The sequence below is a fragment of the Peromyscus californicus genome, unplaced genomic scaffold, assembly GCF_007827085.1.
Source record: "Peromyscus californicus insignis strain IS unplaced genomic scaffold, ASM782708v3 Scaffold_9__1_contigs__length_137607984, whole genome shotgun sequence".
Lineage (NCBI taxonomy): Eukaryota > Metazoa > Chordata > Mammalia > Rodentia > Cricetidae > Peromyscus > Peromyscus californicus.
The window spans coordinates 25,591,895-25,610,005 of record NW_026294617.1 but is presented as its reverse complement, the minus strand read 5'-3'; the positions used below and the strand labels follow the sequence as shown (position 1 = coordinate 25,610,005).

At 33.6% G+C, this 18,111-nt stretch overlaps 1 protein-coding gene across 2 annotated transcripts in view; it reads right to left on the bottom strand.

Annotated features, from left to right (window-relative positions):
* Pcdh10 (protocadherin 10) overlaps positions 1 to 18,111 on the bottom strand; it is a 62,905-nt gene that overhangs the window by 22,705 nt on the left and 22,089 nt on the right. The gene's annotated exons all lie outside the window — the stretch shown is intronic.

Genomic DNA, 18,111 nt, shown 5'->3' with positions numbered 1-18,111 from the left:
TCCAGTCCTATAAAACAGATGTTAAAAAGAACAGTGCCTACATTTAGTTGTATAGATTTATGATGTCACATATTTTACTTAGTAGTAGTGTTAAAAGATATTTCTTCTCCTTTATACATAACTTTCAGAGTACCTGACTTTGAAAAAATCAGAACAGAAATTATAGTATTTAATTCAGCATCTAATCTGGAAAAAATATAAAGCTATGCCAAATGTTAAAATTGAAATCAAAACAAGCATATATATTCATATATTGTTATATATATCATCATATAATATATATATCATTAGAAAATAACAATTACATTTAGTAATGTAATGGAATTATTTTAGTCTGCTGAAACTTTTTCTTTTAAACATAGTTTAAATATGTTGATCAGTTTAGTTCTTCTCTGATATTTCTCCTACTTCCTAATAGATGATCTATTTTTCCAGTTCTTTTGCCCTGATTCTTATACATATTCTTCTTCAAAAACTTAGTTTCTGATCAGTAAAGTAGTTTGCACCTTTCACCAGTAAACACATATGCCAGCTGGAACTGTAAATACCAGACAGTCCTGTGGACAGAAATTAGATCCAAAGTGAGGATATGTATATACTGCATAATGTCAAAGCTGGAGTTTGCCAAAACTAATATGTTTAATATGAAGATGCAGTGATTTCCTGTATCTCGTGATACAATGTAGTACATGTAACATTGGACCATGAAGTGACTATTGTTACATGTGTAGTCTTATGTCATAAAGAGTACTCTCTAAGCAAATAGAACTGACCCTTTCAATAGATTTAAATCCAATTGTGCTATTCGTGACTTAAATATTCTGTTTTGTGATATATGGGATCATAAGCAATAAGTTTCTTTATAACAATCAGAACTGAAAATCATTTAGCAGGTTAGACTTCTACAGCTGAGAAATTCAATTTACACAATGAATTTGGGGAAATCACTGCAGTGACGAAAGTCACTGTTTGTCCCAACTAGACATATTATCCAGAACTCTGGCAAAATCTTTTACTTTCCCACCTATACCAGAAAAATATTCTGACTTCAAAATTGTTATTAAGTTTCTCAAAATAAAATGATTTCCACTGCAGCTCTCTCTCTCTAAATATTTTATTCCTGGAGTTTAAAGACAAAAGGAGTTCAGTAAGTAACTCGATGGTACTGTTAATCTCAACATTTAAACAATCCATTTGAGGAAAAGGTGCTTCTTACATTACTGCAGAAGTGAGAGCATGGGTAAATGCTTTTATTAGTTTACTATCATTTATTATTAGGTTAAATTATCACTGGTAAGAAAGTTACTGGAATAGATAATTTATGTTCAGAATACAATATAAATGTATTGTGCATATGGTCCACAGTTATGGGGTTAGCAAGTATGATTTTTAAAACTGTAAATAAAAAACTAAGACCAACAGATATGTTTTAATGGCTTCTTTGAGTTGCTCATATGTTCTCTACATTGAAAATCATCTCTCTGCTTCAGCTGTTGTCTGTATATTTCCTTTTTGTTACTTTTAGCTCATCTTACACACTCATTGATTGAAACATACAAACCTTCCAAGCATAATCAGAGTGGGGAGGGCAAAGAAGAAATCCTGTTGACTGTTCTCAAAGATGTAGCTACACTCATTTTATTTGTACACGTTTAAGAGATGAATTTACCTTGTGTGGTCATAATTTAATGGCAATTGTGCTGATTATGACATGCTTTAGGAAAATGGTATTTTAAGAAAAACAGTGGCATTCCATAGCCAGTGCGAGCGACAGTCTCCCTACCAATGTTGAAATTATTATAACTATCTTTGTGGGTGTTATTTCAGGGTGGGAAGAATTCATCACATACGTTGATGTTCTTAGCTTTCTGACGTCTTCTGTACGTACACAAAGTGATCAAAGCCTCTTTGGGGAATTTCTCCTCTAGCTTTTCATTTCTCAAGTGTATTATAAAAAACTATACATTAAAATATGCATTGAATCAGTTGCCTGACATTGGATAAAAGCTTTCTTTTTGCTGTGATCAAAGTTTTGAGGAACTATTTGTGCTTCTTTTACATCCTTTAACTGCATTTTTTACTTTTCTTAGTGAGTCACAGAAACGTTACACTTTTCACACATATTTTGACATCTGAAGTAGAGATGAAAAACTATTCTGGAGAATAAATATTCAAATATCTACTATTATGATTTAGCAAGTGGTTTTTAATGAATTGTGCAACAGTATTTTTCTTTATGCTCTATAACTCTATTACCTTTCATAGTTTGCAAAGCATAAATTTAAATTGTGGAGAAAATTAAAACACTTAGATTAATTAAAGTGTTTATTAAACTGATTAAGTAATGGTTTAAGAAGAATGACTGTCATATGCATGTTATTATGTAATTGTAAAACTATCATGACCGACAGAGTCCTTGTGCTGTATAATTGCCTCACAGAAGCTAAGTATTTTATATACTAAAATAATCATTTATGAGTCAAATGCTTGCATTTTAACACTTGTATAGCTAGAAACATAAATGAATCTTATGCTTTATCACAGTACAAACGAAAGAACCCTAAAAAATAAATTATACTACTGTGAAGCAGTTTAATCTATTTCTGTAGCAAAAAAAAAAAAAAAAAAAAGGCATCCTTCATATATCTCTAACGATTGAGACCCCACTGCACTGAAAATTTTCTGGAAAGTGAGATCAGTCACCTACTCAGAGCTCATTGAAATGTTTAATGAGCCTCACAGTCAGGACACTTTTCACACATAAAGCAAATCTAGCCTGTGAGAGTCTGAGCCCATTACCCCCTGTGGGAGTCTCAAACACCTGCCCTCTGTTCTCTCTGTAAGAGCATATCATAAACTTAAAGACAGTTTAAAGGTACATTTCTATTAGAGATTTGTCCAGTTGAATAATCAGTTCTTTTAACTTTCTTGTCTTATTTTTGAACTACTTATGAGGAATCTTTTTTGTAATTTTTCTAAAGACTTTTTTCCCTGTATTTAACCCTATGTCTGAAAATGAGGGACAGAAGTGTTCAAATGCTAATAGAGGGTAACTACCTAATGTCTCTCGTGACTTCCCATCTGCACACATTCATATTTTATATTTTATATATTGCGTATTGCTATCACCACACAGAATAATACAAATTGATTTGAGGTCATATGTATGTGACAATGAAATGGGCTTAAGGTCTATTTAAAAACCAGTCTTTTCTCAATATAAAATATTATTTTTGTAACCAATGATAACTTTTCTAGTCAGTATGAAGTTGAGTTTACATTTAATTTGTAAGGTTGACTTGATCTCCTTTTAAGGTGTGTTTTATCCTTTTACCAAGTCCTATGACCTTTATTGTGGCCTGACAGCAATAAATGATGATGCGGGATATGGGAAATAGGTGTTTCTTTGAAGGCAGCATTAATATCACACATATGTGAAGTCTCCGTCTTTTGGAGAAGAAATTCTTTGAAATGAACCCCTGAAGCATTTCTCTAGAATATGAATGTAAGAAATATAGAGAGAGTTCAAGTGTTTAACTTGAATTGACTATTTTATATGCATAACACTTAAAGCATCATTTACACTCAATATTTAGAAAAACTAAAACATAAATCCATTGATATTTTAAAAGATAAGACTGTAAAATATAGTTGCATGAAGCAGAAATATACAATACTGAAAGTGTACAAAGGATCATTTCTAAGAGAAAAACACTATGTTAGCCTCTCATTCATCCAACCTCTACCTAGACCCGGCCTTCACTACCAAGGTTCTCCCAGGTCTGCTATCATACGCACCATATATAATTTAAAGAGAGGGATTGAAAGGGAACCTGGGCCTCATTTTCTCACCTAACAGGTTATTCTCAGCGGAGGAATTTATTTTATAATCAATAAGATAGCTTCCAATTCAAGTAAAATTACAGCCTATGAAAACTCCTGAATTTATTGCTTGGAAATTTCACAATTCAATTTGCTTAGTGTGTATTTTTAAACTAAATTTTATTGCTTTGAAAAGAACACAACATCTTTAAGAACAGAGGTGTCTCATTGTCCATCACTGTAGTATCATCACAAATCATCATACTCATACAGTTTTACATGAAGAACTGAATACCCTGACATACCACAGATCTCCTCATACCAGAGATCCCTCTAGATGGAGGACCCATGAGCTGACAATAATAAACATACAGTTGTTTCACACTTGCTGTCTACATGACTTACTGCTGCTGTGTTGTCTATCTCTAATATTAACATACTCATATTAATAAAGTGTGTTATGACAAAAACTAGTGATGGTTCATTAACATCTGTTAACAATGCCTTGAATTTATTTGCACAAAGTTTTTAACAAACACACAACAGTCCTATGAGTATCCCATATAGAAATACTATGAAAATATCTTATGAAATAAAGTATTAAATTAGAATATTTATAAAAATACTATAACAAATGTGTATGCATCAAAAACTATGCATTACAGACTAGATTTTCCAAAAGGGAAATCAGAGTATGGTCCCCTTTGTGCTTGGTGGAACACTGTGCTAGTCTTTCTGAGAAAACAAACAAAGCCAAAAACCAGTTTTTCATTAGTTTCTTTTAATTAAATTTGGAGACTGACTTATTTTTAATATTCTGCCTATAGCTCAGTATGTATTTTACAAAATGGAATGTATGTTTCTTTCAATGACAATCAAATGTTTTTTCTCGGACACCCCACCATAATAAACAAAAATATGGAATTTTTATAGATATTTTAAAACATTATTTACACTCCAAACAAAGATAAACCTCTGCAACTTCTGAAAACAATTTACCCAGTACACCTTTCTTCAAAAAGTACAAGGTATTAATTCATTAATCTAGAAAAATACTGCTAATTTAATACAATTGAATTTTTATAGGAATATCCTCATGTTTCTTTAAAGAAGAAATGGTTCTTTAAAATGAGTCTGATAATATTTACAGACATTTAGACACTTATACTTCAAGTGGTTTCTTCAAAAGAACATCAGAAAATAAGTTGCTTCTTTATAAGGTTGAAATTAGCATCCCTATTCACAGCAGGAAGCACGAAAGGACTCTGAGTTAGCTTGGTCATCTCAGTGTACACAGGCTACTACACCTGCAGAGAGCTTTGTGTGTCAAGCATCACTTTTACATGGCATTCATGGCAACTCTTCACGAACCTAATGATTTCGTGTGTATATAAAAATCAAGCCTAGGTTACCAACCACCCCACGCCAGGGAAGATGGGGCTCTGCTACCCCTTGGATGCCTCAGCTGAGTGAAAAGGGGACCCATTTTGATGGGAAAAGGGTGTAGGACTACCTTCTCCCCTTGTTCTGTGGGGGAGGGGTGGCCAGTATTTGTCCTGGCCTGGGGCTCCCCTCTGGTTTCCTATTTGCAGTTACTTGAATACAAAAATAGCATTTTCAACACCATGATAAATGAAGACCCTATGGGAATAGGAAGAAGCAAAGTGCTAGAGAGGTCCCCAGAAATCCACAAAGATACCTCCACAATAGACTACTGGCAATGGTCGAGAGAAAGCCCGAATTGATCTACTCTGGTGGGTGATAGGATGGTCAAACACCCTAACTGTCGTGGTAGAACTCTCATCCAATGACTGATGGAAGCGGATGCAGAGATCCATGGCCAGGTCCCGGGTGGAGCTCCGGGAGTCCAATCGGTGAGAAAGAGGAGGAATTGTATGAGCGAGAATTGTTGAGACCATAATTGGAAAAAGCACAGGGACAAATAGCCAAACTAGTGGAAACACATGAACTGTCCTTAGTGCATGAGCTGGCTGTTTGGAACCTGGAGCCTATGCAGGGACACTTTGCTCAGCCTGGGTGAAGGGAGGAGGGTACTGGACCTGCCTCCACTGAATCTACCAAGCTGAGCTGAATCCCCAGGGGAGTCTTTGCCCTGGAGGAGATGGGAATGGGGGTTGGGCTGGGGGGAGGGAGGGCGGGAGGATGGAGGACAGGGGAATCAGTGACTGATAGATAAAATTAAATTAAATTATAAAATAAAAAAAGAACTTTAAAAAATACAGCCTTTTCTGGAAAAAAAATTAAAAATAAAATAAAAATAAAAACCAAGCCTCATCACATGATACAACCACATCACATGATACAAAAATAAATGTGTATTTAAAAATTTAAAAATGGGTAGCTTCATTTACTCCTGGATCTAATGTATTATCTATGAATTGTTTTCCTAAGCAAGGGTAAGTGTTAACAATATTTGAAGCACAATCTTGGAAAGTTATACCATAAAAATAATTAGAATAGTAAATATAAAACTCATTAAATTATTACCAAGGATATTTTCCAAAAAGCCAGTCACCACACATCACTAGAATCTATGTACTTATTGATGGCTACTTAAAATACTTGACGATTTTGGCCCCCTTAATGTAATTTGATTAAGTTTATATTAAACAGGTTGAAAACTAATAACATTTGGGCAGGCTCAGAGCAGAATTGAGAATATAGAAATGTTGGAAGCTGAGCATAGGAGAATACACTAGAACATCCCTAAATAAAGCAGGTTAGGGACCCCAACACTATAGCGTTTAATATTCCTCAGCAGCATTGCCAGATAAAGCAGAGGGTGCCCAGTGCGAGCTATATCTCCAATTAGACAGTGAATAATTTGGTAATATACTTACGATGTATATATATACAATATTTAGATGTCACGTGTTTATTTGTGTGAGTCAAGCAATCTTTATTTCAAAGCATCTGCTTGATTATAGCCTAGATGTCATTAGTAACCATAAAAGCTAGAAACCTACTTTGTAATGCTAGTTTATTTGAGAAGCTTTCTACTTGTCTACACAAATCCATATTGAGTTATCATGTAACAAAAACAGGGAATTAAGAAGTTCATTTATCAAGAACTGAAATCCATCTTCAATGACTGATGGTTACCACAAATGAATATACATGTATATTTATATGTATATATAAAATTTAGTCACAAAAATTATTTTTATGTATGACTTGTTATATTTAAACTTTCACCTGGGCTTTTGAGTGATTTGTGGTTTTATGAGATATGGCATAGTTAATAAATGTTCTCTTCTTTGCGTAAGAAACATGGTTTTCACTTACCTTTTCTAAAATGTACGTCAAAATATAAACTTTCGTTTTCAGTTATATCCTATATTCACCAAGCCATACCCTTATGTAACTTCAATTTAATCTCTCATCAAACAATAAAAGACTTGAAAACTAGTATGCTGGAAATCAAACAACTTTAAAAGGTTTAAAATGTTAATTGCTGAAATAATGTTCCATCATGCTTATTAAAAATTAAAGTTAATTTTAGTGATAATCTAATCGGTTACCAACTTTAGACTCTAAGCCATCATTTTACTTCTATAACTTTAAAGTATATATTCAATTCAGGTTTATTTTAATTATTGCAAAGATTAGATTTACAGCAAATTAAAAAGTTGTTCTATATACTTAGTATCAGTGAAAGACAAAAAGTTTAAGTGTAAGTTCAGAATTTAAATCATTATTCATAAATAGATTCTAGTTAAATTATTGTTACTATCTATTAGCATATAAAATATCCTTTTTTAATCAAAATTGGCAAGTGTAGAACTCAACAGTATTCTAGAAAATTGGTTGTTTTCTAATTATTAGAAAATATTAGCAACCAACCAAGAATATCCATTCATTGCTATTTTGCCATAAAAGAACAAAAATCAAAAAATAAAAAAAACAAAGTGTGGACTAGGCTGTTATGGTAAGATTCCATGCATAAGGTGGGAGAGATAGAACAGTCAGCAAAATGTTTGAGATACTAGCAAGAAAATTCCAATTTGATTCCTAACGTTCTTATGAGAAAGCAGAAGACAAACACGGCGGTACACACCTGTAGCCCCAGTGACCAGAGGCAGGTAGATCTGAAACTCACGGACCAGCCTCTCCTGCCCAACAGGTGGAATCAAGGTTCACTGAGACTTTCTCTCAATAGAACAAACCAACAAATGCAATGCAGAACAACAGAGGAAGACCCCTGATCACAACATCACTTGTACCCACATGTGCACACCACTACAGGACCTGCACCACACACACACACACACACACACACACACACACACACACACACGCACACACACACACACACACGTATGTGTGCGTGTGCACAGCTCTGGACTTTTAAAGATGATTTCATTAGAATTTCAGATACCCAAAGGAAACTCAAGTTATTGCCTCAACAAACTTCTCAGTAGTCATCACAAACTTCTATCTTTAACTCCCAGTTCCCAGTCTCTTCATTTTGTTCCCATTTAAGTTTAGTTCATACATCTTAATAGTAAATGTGCTCATCCAAATGATATGCTGGTGACAATTAAAAAATAAGTATATTTGTGAAATTAGCGTTTGGACATGGAGAAGCGTGAGATTTAAGGTGACAAAGTACTATCTCAGAAAAAAACAAATAATCAAAGAGTAAGTACAAGTAGAGCCAGAGTAAATATGTGAAATATTGGACATTTGAAAGCCTCTGAAATAAAAGCAAACATTTAGAAGCAGAAATTTGGCAGTATTTTGCTGTTCTTACCTTTTTGCATTTTTAGGACTGGGATGCCACTATAATTATTCAGTGATGCCATAAGTTGCCCAGATAATTTCCTCAAAGAGCAAAACTTCCAGAATACTTAAGTGTGGAGTCAGATTAATTCTACAAGCCCTGTGGGCGTCCACTGGCTTAAAATGAACCTCTGGCCATGTGAACATGGATCCTCTATTAAAATATGTATAGACCAAATGGTAAACTGGTCTTACAGATTGTTTTAAACACCATATTCTTGGGCATAGGAATCTGCAAAGCAGTATGGGAAAAGGGTATATGTCTGTGTGGAAAGGTTATAGTTCACAGAAAATGTGAGTTGTGTCTTGCTTCATAGGCAGGAAGCAGCCCTACCACTGCAGAGTGGGGATAGTACATATATATGAAGGCACTCACCTCACGTAGTATGACAGAATGATGGAGCATACAAGATCTTGAGAGAAATGGTGTATCAAGAGGATTAAAGGTTGCTAAGCAGAAAACATCATGGCTTAACTATAAAAAGGTTAAAAGCTGGTAACATACGAACACATCTGTCATTACAACGCAACATAATCTCTCCTAAAAGTGTTTAATGGGGACATTAAAATACAACATATTAGAAAAATAATTGAAATAGAGGGAAAATTAGAATGCTGCTCCTTGGTTCCTGTGAGTTAGGCAGAATGGAGCAGAAAGGAGTCCATCATTGCCATAGAGTCCAGCACAGGACGAGGATTATACTTAAGATATTTGGAAATAGCTTGCCTTCACTTATGCTGATTTTTTCAAAAAGCAATAAAATGTTTTGCAGTGGAAATGGCTGCCCAGCTATCTTGTGGCCAGCTCACCTCTACGGATAACTGTGGAAGGAGTTGGAGTGTGTGGGGGTGAGGTGAGATTTCCAGGGAAGAATTCTGTTCTGCTGTCTCAGTATCTCATACCTGAGATCATGTCACTGCAAAGAAAGCTACAATTTCTCGGAAGACAACTGGAGATGTTTTCCCTACAATTTTTAGCTAAGGAAAATATAAGACAGATGATAATCACAGACTAATATTAAATTCACTTTATAAGTGACACTGAATCTTTTTTCTCATCATAGAATATTGCTTCGGGGCTTATTCTTTTACAGGGAGACATGAGTAAGTTGTGGGATGTGAGGTCTGAGTCTGCAATTCACAGGATTATTGGCACAGTAAGGACTATTTTGAATATAGCATTTCCTCTGACTGGGCTAGGAGACTGTCAGGAACCTCTGGTCAAATACTGCCTATGTGACAACATCCCCATATCACAGTCTACTAGTGTTTCCATAAATTGTCTTCTCTCACACTAACATACACAAAGCAAAACAACAACAAAACCCTCGGACATAATTTAACCCTTTCGGTAACATGCTTTTCCTATGTGTCCCTAACAAGTTATCTGCGTTTCTTTCCTCTTTCTTTCCTTCTTCCCTCCCTTGTTTCCTCCCTCTCTTCCTTCCTTTTTTCCTCCCTCTCTCCCTCCTTGGTGGTACATGGGCTTAAAGCCAAGCTTTAGGCCTGCTAGTCAGTCATTCTACCGATGTCCCACAACTCTCACCTCTGATATCAGTTTTCTAATCAAAATGGACTTCATCAGCACATTATTTATTATTGTTGTTTATCAGGATACAATCATCTCAGCCATGCAGTCTCAGGACCGGAGAAGTGATGCTGGGAAATACTTCCTACGGTTGCTGCACTGAGCCACCCTGTCCTTCATTTTGTGTTTAAAGTTTCATTAGCACGTCCTTCATATTCATTTCCCACTGGAACCATTGTTGTTCAGTCCTTAAGAGTCACAACACACAACCACATCAGTTATACTACCAGCAGTAAAAGGACACATACTGCCTGCATCAAAGACTTCTGAACTGTCTCTTTTCATATGCCTAGGAATCAAATGTGAATTGGTTACAAACATTTGGACTGAAGTAGAAAGGTCCCCAATAAAAAGCGAAGCTCTCCTTCAGCCTTGAGGAAGCAACTGGCAAGCTACAACAAGAATCGATCCTTATTTAATAATTTCTAATGTGGGACCAGGAAGAATGTCTACATCTGATAATAAGATTTAAATATATTGCATTTGATAAATTCATAAAAATGTACTAGGATCATAATGAACTCTTTAATTGTTGTTACATCTTTCTACTGGTATTATTTAAAACATCTTTAATTTAAGCAAAATATAGTCTTCTGTAATTTAGCCAAAACAAACTTGCACTGTGCGTCTATTTTTAGATTATAGATTTAGCATCATATAACTTTCACTTTAAAATAAATTATTGTTCTCAAAAACTTGCTCTCCAATTTCATATTTTGCTCACACAATCCTCAACATGTAAAATGTCCTTGTGCTCCATCAGGAAATTTACATGGATAAATCACAGTTATTGGAGAGCATAAGATTTCCTTGATTGCATTATAAGGAATCATTCCTGAAATCACCAAAAATGTTTTATTCTGATAAAGTAACCACATTTTCCTTTGTTGATATGATAAGAACATTAAAATAACATATAGATAGGAAAAAAGCCTATGAACTTTATGGAAAAAATGCTTAAATGAATTCACTACAGCAATAGAACTCACAACCTAATTAAACCCAAATATGGTTAGTGGTTAGTATGTCTTAACATTTTTCACTTCTCCTATCATTGCAAACAGCATTATTAAATGTAGGAATTCAGATTATTATAAAAAGTACAATTTATTTTTGAATATGAGAAATGAATGTGAAGGAGATATAAGAATGCTGTGATTCTGGAGAAGAAATTGGGCACAGACCTTAGTATTTTGGTCTTTGTACTCAGGAAAAATAATGATATTATGTAGAAAGATAGAATTTGACAGGTAAATGAATGACAGATAAATGATAGGTAGATAGATAGATAGATAGATAGAAAGGTAGATGATAGATAGATAGATAGATAGATAGATAGATAGATAGATAGATAGATAGATAGAGACAGATAAAGGTTTATTTCTCCTGGGTGTTTGAATTATTTGTGAAATAAATCCACATATAGCTGTAAAACTGGGTAGAATGAAGACAACAAAAACTACACAGAATTATAAAGAAGTATCATGTTCACAAAGAGTCAATTAGCAATCCATTAGATAGTAAAGTCTGCACAGTTTCTTGGGGATATTTCAAATCAGCTTTTGCTAACATCTGATAATTCTGTCTGATTTAGAAAGATGTGTAAGAAAATGCAGATAACAGGCTGATTGAGAGAATCAGGTATATTAAGTAATTAAGTGAAGGACTAGTGTGACAAAATCCTTTGGCTTTTATGTGTCAGTCCCTGACCTAAGTAGACACACACATCTCTCCTACATCTCATAGAAATATGTGAGTTTCCATTCTAACAGCTGTTTGTGTTCTCCAAAGATTCAGAGCACCTGAGTCTCTTACATGAAAGTACTAATAATATTGGGGGTAACAGTATTCTACCAATAGCCACAACTTACACTAATGATCAAACACAACTGTCAAAATACAGAGGAGATAAATTATATTAGACATGGATTTATTTAATTCTTTCCTTTTGTTTTTTGGCTGGAAAGAATATAAATCCTTTCTTTTCTACAATCAGTAAACCTAGTTTTTTACATCCTATAAAGTCAAAGTTCTTGTTTTCAAAATGAAAATTCTGTACCACTATTTGTTTTGCATAATCAAATGTCTTCCCTAAGTATAAATACACAAGTTGAGTAAAGTAAAAAGAAAATGAAATTTCAAAAGTTGTAATCCCTGCCTGTAACTAACATCATTGTAAAATGAATGAAGATTAATCAGTGCTGCATATTAGACATTTGGTTCTGTAATATCTTAATGGATAAAGGGGTAAAAGAGGAATAGTCTACTTTTAACACATGTGCTCTGGGAAAGAATATATTAACTGCAGATGCAAAATAGTGATTTATTGTGAAAAGAACACTTGGTGTCTGATTTTTCTCTCTGAGCGAAAAGGGCATAATTAGTTCTATTTAAGCACGGAATTTTAATTTTGTCCGTACTCAGGCTGATGTCACTGTTCCCATTTTAACTGAATATATATATATATATATATATATATATATATATATATATATATATATATATATATGGTTGTTTCAACACTTAATGAATGCTTCCTTTGGACCAGGCACTTACTCTACTTTAAATATATTAAATAATTTTTCTCCACAATGAGCTCCTAAGGTATGTGTTATAGACAGGAAAGAGTTACAGAAAGACTAAAGAAGTTTTGTAGATAACATAGTTATTGGCTGGGTCAGCCTCAATGTCTCCACGACACCTCGGACATGAGGAAATGCGTTAAGAACACCCTTGAGAAACCACCCTAGGCTGTGAGAACAAATAACATAAAACTGAATCCTGTGAGAAGAATATGAAAAGTCATGCATTCTAATACAGTGTTCCAAGTTATAACGAAGTCAAAAGTGATAAAATTAATGAAAGCTGGTCAGAATACTGGTACAGTGTACAAGTAGCAAGTCTATATAGTGTTTCTCAGGTTTTATAAATATTCAGATAGACTGCTTGAAGCACTTGTTGGGCATAAGGTTTATTTCTAATAGAAAGGGTGGGTGTTTGCATGAGGCATGTGGAGAGCAGATGTGAGAATCACACCACGCTTCTTCTTCACTGTCTAGGATGACTGCAGAAGGGACATTGACCTGCCCCCCCTCTGACTACCTAGGTATGCTCGGTAGGAAGAGCTCACCTTCACGAAAAAGAGATGAGTTCTTCTACACTGGATTGTGAGTTATTAGATACACCTTTGTCCACTTCTGATTTCAATCAAATTTTGCTACCATTTGTAGCTTCCCTCTGGAGAGCTCTCCAGAATATTACAGTTTATTTACTTAGGATATTAGCTATATTTTAAATGAAGTTATTGATCTTTCTATTTACTCACATATCTGTGGAAAGTTCTTGAGATGTAATTTTTCTGTATACAAGGTAAGACTGGAGGACATTAATGTAACAAACAAACATAAAATACAAAATCTCTAAGATATAGCAGTATTCAAACTGTAATTTTTTTTAAAAAATGGGTTATGATGTTCTTGACGATAATTTACAAAGTGCACCTTAAAGCACTGGTCGGTGCTCTCACTTTGTCCTTTTCCTCCTACCTTTTAGTATTTTTTTATAATTTTATGCTATCACAAGGCTCTCTAATAATTAATATATAATTATAATAAATAACAACAAATAAATAATAGTACTGCTGATAGGCCTTTGAAATTGGAAAGTCAATGAAATATCTCCACTTAGGTTAAATAAGATTTAAAATTAAGATTAAAGGTATATGGTTTTTAATCTATCATGGTTTTTATTTAAATAGAATATAATATTCCATATTATATGCTTTCAGTAATAATTATCAAAATAGAATTTTTATGTCACTGAAAGATGAAAAATTGAAATGTTCAAAGATCATATTACTAATCTCGAACTCAATTTTAATTGTGAAAGAAGAAAATTAAATTATTCAATGCCAGATATTTCCTGCAGATATTTCAGCAAGGTAATCCTGAATTTAGAAAATCCTCAGTAAATTCAGTGAATTAATGCTATGTTGCTATAACTCTACAAGTATGTTAATACCATTCTATTAGATGTACCCAATTCTTTAGCTTAATTCAAGTCATAAAGAATTAGAGTTCACTCCAACCAATGAACAAGACATTTCATTTTGTGTGCTATAAACTACTCTTTTGCAGATAGGAAAAAAGAATACATATTATGATTATATACTGTCACATAATCAAAATGTTCACACATTTGATTCTAAAATTATTTACTGTAATCTGAATCTCACTAGCTTCATCCTGCAGCTTGGACTGATCAGCACTGAACCCTTTTAAAAACCTTTGACCCCAGTGACTGCATTACATCATCATTTCCCATTCTTGCCTACAAGGTGGGCACTCACTAGGTATCTATTGTTTCTATTGTTAAATCCAGTCTTCATGTTCATTCACATTAATCCTTATTTGATGATTTTGTCTTTCATTTCATACTTTCAAACACATGATTGATTCAAGCTTCTTCATTCCAAGGTTGAAGCAACCATTTAATTGATTCTGTAAAATACAAAGCTCAAATATAAATGATCATGTGCGGCACTTGTTTTCTGCTCACTTTCAACATAGTAAGAAAAGCATGATCACTATGAAGTTTGAAGTAAGCATATGTGTAACTCGATCATGACAATTAACAAAAATGCTTTCTTTTTATTTAATTGTGGGCTATTTCACATACTACCAAAGCAGATCTTTTCTTAAAATGCACTGGAGAATATTATAGCAACAAACATGGCAAATTCTCATATTAAGAAAAGTAAATTAACTCAATAATGAAATACCAGATAATAAGATATGTTAAATTTCTACTCACTTGCTAGCAATTTATGTACTATGACATCATAAATGATCTGGGGCATTTTAACATATACAATTCACTTATTCAATGCATACATAGAATAGTTGATACACGGATACTTGTGTGAATTCTAGACAACACCACAAAGCTTTTCCTTAAATTATAATGCTTTTGCTTTTGTTCTTGATATTTTATTATCTATCATAAATCATCACGTGAGGTAAAAGACAGAGACCTCAAGAAACTCAAGTTTTCTTTGAAATTCTAAGGAAGGAAATCTAAGAAGTCAATCACAATGACTCGGAAAAATGAGGGAAATAAAGTTTTCTCAAAGCTTTGCCTCTGGACAGCTGAACCTTCTCCCTTTCTTGCTGGACTCAGCTCGAGAATAACATTTTGTGAGAAAAAGCAACATCAAGGGCCTAGAAAGTGAGATTCTGTCAAATCACAGATGGCATCTGCATATGTCTGGAGTTTGTAAGCTTTGTATGTGAGCTCTTTCTCCCTCCCTCAGGAGCAAAGACCAGTGTGCTGGCCAGGGCATTTCCTACGGAGTTTTACTTTAGCTGTTTAAGAGGCCAAATGCTTTCTTTTCTTCTCTGTCCTCTTGAAGATGGAGGAACTGATTGCTGCCATCTCTCTGTAGATATGGGATGTCTTTGCTCCTCATTTCTTCTCAATCTGCCATTCATCATTTTTTTTAAAACCCTGTTTAGATGCATTGATTTTTATCATGTTCATCTCTCAATTATAAATTTTCTTTTAACATTATAACATATTGTGATAATTCTCTACTGGGTTTCAAAGACATATGAAGGTCTAGCATCTCGATTTTACTTCTCTTTTTTTTGTAAACTGGCATTTAACTTGACATATTCAAGTGTATGTTTCTTAAAATCTACTAAATTAACAGCATATTATATTTAGTCAATAAAAAAGACACAAAGATGAGAGTGAAGCATTTCTGATAGACTAAACATAAAGATAGCTACAATACACTATATATTAAAAAACATCTGCTCACTAAATAGTCCTTTTCTATATACATTAGTAGATAATATGGCTTGCTGGTTAATTTTCCAATATTATCAGAACAATGACTTGCTAATAAATTTTACATTTCATTTATTCCAATAATAGAAGCTTTAAAATACAAATAGAATAATCAGTGGTTAGAGACTGAAATGGTTCTAAACATGGAGTGGCAGTGACTGGCAGAGGCCATGGGATACTTCCAATGTTTTGGAATCTGGACACAATACAGAGAGATGTCTGGGGCACTGATTGCATAGGGGAATCCTCATCTTGAGAAATTTCAAATGACATATTTAGGTATTTTCAGATTTTTTACGGACAGGACACTTGATTAAAATCTTCAAATATTTCCTATTTTTAAAGTGTATTTAAACAAAAATTAAGAGACTTATTTGTAAATATAAATAATGTTTATATAACTAATGGAAATTTGACCACCAACTGCATAATCAAGGATAAAAAATAATATTTTAAAGAATAGAGTATTTAAAAAACTTTTATAAATACGTTACTATAGAATTAAGTAGTACCTAATTTTCAGTCCAAATATATTTTTAGTCTTCTTTTTGAAATAAAAGATAACTATCTCTATTATAAACTCATGATTAAATATGAATTACACAACATGATTTCTGGATTAATTTTTAAATGTTTGAATGAAAAGAAAAGAAAGCTATATTGGATTTTGTGTGAAACAAATTCAGGCAAGACTTGACACAAAACAGAATATTGAGTATAAAATTTCTCTACCATTTCATGTGACTGAATACATGTAAAATATGGCTGTTATATATTGTATGGCCATTTGTCTTACTAGAAAGACTGAAGAAAATTAATAACAAGTAAATACTTATGTTCATCTTGAACAAAATCATCTGATGTATAATTTATATAAATTTATATGTAATAAATCTAAAAATTGCATCATTAGAGTGTTTCAGATCACCTTCCCATTTTCTATACAAATTTTCTAGGCTTAAGATGTACAGCAGCTGACAGACTATCACACTAACTCTCATATTTGTGGACCATCCCCACAACCCTTCCTGTGAAACACGTTTAGCTTACAAAGTCGATCAAGTCTATACCATCAAGATGCCATTGCTATATCAACTTAGTTTACTAATGTCAGAGTTGACTCGTGGCCTTACGACATGTTGCGCTTCAAAAAGCAACCTACTTACTGCATCTTTAATTAGAGATGAAAAAAGAATTAGTGTGCCATGACCATGACTTTATCCACCAAAAGTTAAAATAGAAAACATATCTGTAATTGATTTCACTCATTATACATTACTTACATACAGAAATGTTTTTGCACATACCCAACCTTAAAATCTATTTGAATATCATGACAAAAATATTTATAAAATGATTTTTTTGTACAAGGAAGGGTTTCTTTAGGTTTTTGAGTTAAAGGCCAACTTGAGCTATACTTCAAGGCCTTGTGCAAAAACAAGCAAACAAGTAATTTTATAGATTCTATCTTAGCACCTGGCCTGGTGACACAGGCATATGATTCCAACGTGAGATTACTGAGGTGGGAGAACCATGAGTTAGACATCGGCCTCGGCTATGTAGCAATACTTTGTCTCATAAATGTAGTTTTGTAGAATACAGTAGTATCTAATTTTCATCACAAATATAGCTGTTGATATATACATGACTCTTGAAATTGTTACTAATAAACTGAAGTCAAATTTCCATTATGTAAAAACGTGTAATAATCAAGTAGTCAGCCAAAAGGTAGGACAGTCTAGTGTATGACTGGGGCAAATATCAACATTAAAAGAACAAAAAGCTACACTAACTACATTTTTTTCTAGCAATGAAAATTAACATCCTTGCTGCAACACACAGCACTGAAACCAGAAATGCAATTTGCCTACACTGCCATAGTTAACTTGCTGTTATTCTTGAGCATTATGAACTGTTGCTGAAAAAGAAAAAGGCCGATGTCCAGCAAATGGACAAATTAAGAGTGATTTCATCACCTATCAGTTTATTAACAAGCGACTTATCCTGTTAGTGGCAGAAGATGAGAGAGGAGGTGAACGAATGTATTC